General features: G+C 49.1%; 1 non-coding gene across 1 annotated transcript; it reads right to left on the bottom strand.

The window, feature by feature from the left end:
* Positions 1-4972: 4972 nt before the first annotated feature.
* Positions 4973-5045, bottom strand: TRNAT-UGU (transfer RNA threonine (anticodon UGU)). The gene has a single exon. It is a non-coding gene; the product is annotated as a tRNA-Thr (tRNA).
* Between the last annotated feature and the right edge of the window lie 1545 nt (positions 5046-6590).

Genomic DNA, 6590 nt, shown 5'->3' with positions numbered 1-6590 from the left:
GAGATTTGAATGCATGACTGTTGGTTTACAAGGCCAATACTCTAACCCCTGAGCTATGGGGGTGCACTTTGCTACCATCTCTCTATCCCTAGGTAAGTGATGCCCACCATCCACACAGGCTCAAGGCTGCAGGCTCAGCAAGGACTTCCAGGCTATGTCTAGACTATGGAGTCCAGGCACTGTGTCAAAAACTCCAGGGAACATGTCTGCTCTTCCGACATTTTTTGCAGAAGAGCAGATGTGCTCTTTGGAAGCCCTGTCTTCCTCGTGCCACAAGGAAGAAGGGCTCTTCTGAAAGAGGAGGTTTTTCCGAAATTTGGCCCAGTGTAGACGGCCCAAATTTCGGAAAAGGCTCTTCCAACAAAACTATCGGAAAAAGGTACACAAATTGCGGAGCACAATTTGCAAACCTTTTTCCGATAAAAAGCGGCAGACTAGACGTAGCCAGGCTGGTTTGGTGATCATGTGATCAGTTCCATTTTGGGGAGGTACCATCACTCAGGAGAATCATGGATTTCCTTCTGCATGGGCAAGATTGTAAATGTATCCTGGGGGTGCCCCTGTCTTTTGTCTTCACTCTTGCTGTCTGCTCCAGAAGCACCTTTGTTAAGGACAGAGATCCCGGAAGGATAACATATGATGTACTCAAGAGAATTGTAATCTAGCAGTTTGTTACAACTCTGCTAAGCGTCTGCATTAAGAACTTTGTGATTGGTAAGTGTAATGTGCTTGCTTTATCATTTCTACTCTCAACTTTTTCTTTCTTTTATTAATAAACCTTTAGCTTTGAGATTCTAAAGGACTGGCCCAGTGTGCCCTTTTGGGTAAGATCTGAGGTGTAAACTGACCTGGGACTCTGGCTAGTCCTTTGGGACTACGAGAACCTGTCCAGAGTTGATGAGATTGGTTTTCATAACCTCTCCTCTGTGTAAGGTGTGGTGCTGGCTATGGCACAGGAAAAGCTGGAGTGTCTAAGGGGATTTGCTTGTGCAACTTCTTGTTGGACAGAGTCGCAGCTGGAGTGCTGTGTGTGACTGGTTTGGTGCCTTGCAGAGGAAGACCCCAGTCTTGTGCTGCAAGTAGCCCCGGTGCGCAGCAATTCACCCTGATCTGACCCTCTCAGTAGTGACCCATACCACCTGTTATATCACAAGGAGCGAGGCGGTCACCCCTCAGGGTTCATCAGAATGGCCGAGCGGTTAAGGACTTAGCTGGTGATCCTCGCTAAGTGCCTCCCCATACTCATGGCAGAGTGGCCCATCACACCCACACCAGGTGGCCTTAATTTTGCCAGCCAGGCTCTCCTCTAAAGCAGATACCAGTAGAGATGCTGCTCCCTGCCAAGAGGAGCCATAGTGGAAAGCTTAACAATCAAGCTGTGGGAGACCATGAGATTTGATAGCTTCTGGAAGCTAACTTGTGGCCATTGGGCTAGGACCTAGCATCCCATCCTCCCGTCCATTGGTAAATAGGCAGTGTGTCAAGCCCGGAAGGGTGCTAGGAGCAGCAAGAGCAATTCTACATCTTTGCTTTGGGCTTTGAGATTTTCCCCCAAACTCTGAGTAAGGTGAACAGTTTCGCCTCCCCTTGACTCTAAGGGTATTCCTCTTTCAAGAGAGGAATGCAGATGCAGCTGAGTGAAATTGCAAATGAAGCGTGGATTTGAATTTCCTGCACTTCATTTGCATAATCGCGTCCGGCTGCTTTTTCGAAATACCCTATTTCGAGATAAAAAACGCTGTGTAGATGCCGTTATTTTGAGAACAAACCCTTCTTTTGAAATAGCCGTTAAACCTCATTTTATAAGGAGTAAGGGTTATTTTGAAAGAAGGGTTGGTTCTCGAAATACACGGCGTTTTTTATCTCAAAATAGGGTGTTTTGAAAAAGCGTCCGGATGCGATTATGCAGATGAAGCGCGGGACATTCAAGTCTGCGCTTCATTTGCAATTTCACTCAGCTGTATCTGCATTCCTCTCTTGAAAAAGGAATGTAGTGCAGACATACCCTAAGCTCCCAGGTTGGCCTGCCACGCCACAGCTAGCCAAATACACGTGGTACACAAGCAAAGCATTTTCTGAGCCCTCCTGAGATGAATTTCCTTGGGTAGCTCTTCAAAGCCAGAGCACACTGGAAGCTCTTTGGGTGTGGTGGGTGAAGCACTCTCTGTCGTACTCAACAGAATGCATGCTGGATTGAAGTCCCAAAGGGCCTGAGCCACTTCTAGCAGGAGCCTGTTGCTGCCTCTATCTAGCCCTGTTGCTGCCCTTTTCAGTTTGCTGTCTCTATCTAGCAAAGACATCTGGCATGCTCACATGCAGCTTGTGGTCACCCTGTCCCCAAATTAATAAATGCTTAAAGACAAGAAAAGTACCTCATGGAAGGGATACATCTATAAACAGCTGTGGCAGCCCTAATGAGATTTGAACTCACAACCCCTGGTATATAAGACCAGTGTGCTAACCCCTGAGCTACGGAGCCAAGCTGATAGGTGGCTGTTCTGGCTGTCCATCCCTAGGTAATTGATGCTACACCTAGCACTTTCACAGGCTCAATGAGGACTGCCAAAGAAGCCAATCATCTTCTGGGTGGGGATGATTAACTTACCATTCAGTGTTTGCCAGGATGGCTGAGCAGTTCAGCTGGTGGCTTTGTACTCAGATAGTTGAGTGGGTTCACTCCCTACTTCTAGCAAGCCCTTATTCTCCTGGGAAGAGGCATCTGTCTTTTAGTCCTTTGCCACATCACAGTCTCTAAAAGGCAAGCTGCCTCCAACAATCCACAAAAGCCAACAAGCCTGAAAAGTTGCCCCAGCAGCCAGGCTCCACTGAGACCTACCCTCCCGGCCCTGCTTTCTAAGACCAATTCTCTATCCCCAGAGTTGCTGAGCCAACCCACCTCAGTGCCGTTGCATCTGCAAGGACTAGATGCCGGCCCACACTGAGCATGATCCTTTCAGAAGGCCCAAAGGATTCCAGGTTCCCTGAGAGAGCTTCCAGGGAGCCCTGGTATGTGAGAGAAACGAAGGCAGTGGGCTCACGTTCCACGTACCTGCATGGCTCCGAATATCACTGCGGCCAGTGTGCTGCTCTGCGAACTCTTAAGTTCCTGCCACTTCTCCTGTTGGCTCTTGCACCTCACACAAGCCTGAGCTCTCTACCATAAATTTGTGGCATGACCTTATGCATCTGATGGTGGCTGCAGAGCCTGAGGCTTGGGCAGTCGCCGAGAGCAAGAAGGCTTCAGGTGGCCAGGTAGTTCTCTGAACACCATCGTCTGTGCCTGGAGGAAGAACCAGGGATCAGAGCTTGAGAAGGAGCAGTCTCAGCTGGGACATGGACAGGCCTTCTAATGCCATGAAGCTGGCAACACAGAGGGGATGCTGCTGCTGCTGCTGGGAAAAGGCACATGCTCCCTTGGTAGAGGGATGAGGATTCGGAGGCTCCTCCATCCAGAACAAGGAGTGCAACCAGGAGTTGTAGGAAGCAGTCTGGGGAAGGAACAGAAAGGTCAGAACTGCTGGGTGGAGGGTCTCTGCACCAGATCCCAGAATAGAGCAATGGGCTGGATTTTCTTTCCAGTGTACATCATAGTCCAGGCACAGGACCGGGAAGAACAACCAGGTGCATCCCAGGCTGGGAAGAAAAGCCAGGCGCACCATGGTTCAGGACACATTATAGCACATCATAATCCAGGCCCAGGTCTGGGAAGAAAAGCCAGGCAGCTGTAAGTAGAAGGTTCCCAAAGTCTGTGCCTCCACCTTCACCATCCCAAGATCACCTGCACGGTCAGTTTCTCACACAGCACCTGGCTGGGCTGGACTGGACAAGAACAGTCCTTTGTGTCAGGAGGGCTCCGTGGCTGGAAGGGAGAGGCCACTCACTCGGAGCACACCTCATGTTCGTGGGGAAGCTGGCTCTGAAGCCTTTGGAAAAGTCTCACCTTTCAGTCACCTTTCGTGGGTAGCAGATCAGCGGCCTCGATGCCGCCTGTGGAAGCTGCGCCCTTGAGCCAAGACTGTCTCTCTTTCTCCAACGGCTCTGCTCCGAGCAGCGCTTTGGGGGGGATGGCGAAGGTGCTCTCAGTGCAGGATTGCATTGGGTTCCCTTCCATGGCTCCCCATTCCAATGGGTATGGTGACCCTGGAAAAAAGAGCCTCCAAATACCTCCTTTCTTCCCACCTTTTCTCTGTTGGCTTTCCCCTGGGCAGCCCACAGGGGCATTGGACCGGGCAGGGCAACCCTCACTAGCTGTCTCCCCGTACTCATGGGAGAAGCAGCTCATAACACCCAATGGCTTGACCTGGTGGCCTCTTGCCAGACGGGCTCTCCCCTAAAGCTGGACCTCAGTGGAGATGCTGCTTCCTGGCAAGAAAAGCTGTGGCGGAAGGCTTAGTAATCAAGTTGTGGGAGACCATGAGGCTTGGGAGCCAGCCTCTGGAGGCTAACCTGTGGGTCTTGGGCTGGGAGACCCTAGGATCCCATCCTCCCGTCTGTTGGTAAATAGGCAATCTGTCAAGTCCGGAAGGGTACTAGGTGCGGCAAGAACAATTCCACGTCTTTGCTTTGGGCTTGGAGATTTTCCCAACCTTTGACTGAGGTGATCCAGTTTCACCTCCCACCACAGCTAGCCAAACGCATGTGGTACACAAGCAAAGTATTTTCTGAGACCTGTTGAGGCACACTTCCTTGGGTAGTTCTTCAAAAGACATGCGGGAGGCTGTTTGGGTGCAGCCGGTGAAGCACTCTTTGGCGTACTCACCAAAATACACTGGACTGAAGTGCTTCTGGCAGGAGCCTGCCTGCTGCTGCCCTTTGACCAGCTGGCAGAAGTTTGCAGCTTGCTGCTTCTATTTCACAGAAATGGTCTGGTGTGCTTACATGCAGCTTGTGGTCTCCCTGTCCTCAAATTAGTAAATGCCTAAAGGGAAGCCAAGCACCTCACAGAAAGGAAAGCACAGATCCACTGCTGTCAAGGCCCCAGTGAGATTTGAACTCACGACCCTTGGTTTACAAGACCAATGCTCTAACCACTGAGCTATGGAGCCAAGTTGATGGGCCTCTATTCTGTGAGTCCATCCCTAGATAAGTAATGCTATACCCACCAGCCTCACAGGATTAAGCCTGCAGAGTCAATGAGGACTTCTAAAGAAGTTGATTATCTTCTGGACAGAGCATTCAGCCTTCTGGGTTTGCCAGAATGGCTGAGCAGCAACAACCTTGGGTTTAAGTTTTAGTAGGTGTTTGTTTGCATAGGCTCAATCCCCATTTCTGGTAAGAGCCTACTCTCCTGGAAGGAGGCAGCTGTTCTTTGCCACAGCACAGCCTCTAAAACACAAGCTGCTTCCCACCATACACAAAGGCCAACAAGCCTGAAAAGTTGTCCCGGCAGCCAGGCTCCACTGAGACCGGTTCTGTTCAAAATCTTCATCAATGATTTAGATATTGGCATAAAGAGTACGCTTATTAAGTGTGCAGATAATACGGAGATAAAAGGGGTTGCAAGTGCTTTGGAGGATAGGGTCATAATTCAAAATGATATGGACAAACTGGAGAAATGGTCTGAGGTAAACAGGATGAAGTTTAATCAGGACAAATGCAAAGTACTCTACTTGGGAAGGAACAATCTGTTTCACACATACAGAATGGGACGTGTCTGTCTAGGAAAGCGTACTGCAGAAAGGGATCTAGGGGTCATAGTGGACCACAAGCTAAACAGGAGTCAACCGTGTGACACTGTGGCAAAAAACCAAACATGATCCTGGGATACATTAACAGAAGTGTTGTGAGCCAGACATGAGAAGTCATTCTTCCACTCTACTCTGCACTGGTTAGGCCTCAATTGAAGTATTGTGTCCAGTTCTGGGCACCACATTTCAAGAAAGATGTGGAGAAATTGGAGAAAGTCCAGAGAAGAGCAACCTGACCTATGAAGGAAGACTGAAAGAACTGGGCTTGTTTAGTTTGGAAAGGAGAAGACTGAGAGGGGACATGATAGTGGTTTTTAGGTATCTAAAAGGGTGTTACAAAGAGGAGGGAGAAAAATTGTTCTCCTTGGCCTCTGAGGATAGGACAAGAAGCAATGGGCTTAAACTGAGGCAAGGGAGGTTTAGGCTGGACATTAGGAAAAACTTCCTAACTGTCAGAGTGATTAAACACTGGAATAAATTGCCTCAGGAGATTGTGGAATCTCCATCTCTGGAGATATTTAAGAGTAGATTAGATGGACATCTATCAAAGATGGTCTAGATGGTACTGGGTCCTGCCGTGAGGGCAGGGGACTGGACTCGATGACCTCTCGAGGTCCCTTCCATTTCTAGTGATGTATGATTCTATCCTGGTGTCCCTTGCTCAACAGAGTCAATGTGCTGGAAGGGTATGTCCTCTTTGCTCACAGCGAGGATGGAGTCTTTCTACCCCCAGTCAGTCAGGTAACAACAATATCACAGACACTAATATTTTCCTCTGCTTTCTTAATTGCTACTAATTCCAAGGCTGGTCTTTGTCCAAAAGGAGACACCATTCACTATCACTGGCATGCTAGATTTACAGATTTTTTCTCCTTCCATCACTAACTTCTGCTTCCACATGGA

Source organism: Pelodiscus sinensis, chromosome 6 (genome assembly GCF_052426305.1).
Source record: "Pelodiscus sinensis isolate ZL-2025 chromosome 6, ASM5242630v1, whole genome shotgun sequence".
Lineage (NCBI taxonomy): Eukaryota > Metazoa > Chordata > Testudines > Trionychidae > Pelodiscus > Pelodiscus sinensis.
This window is presented reverse-complemented; position numbering and strand designations above follow the sequence as displayed.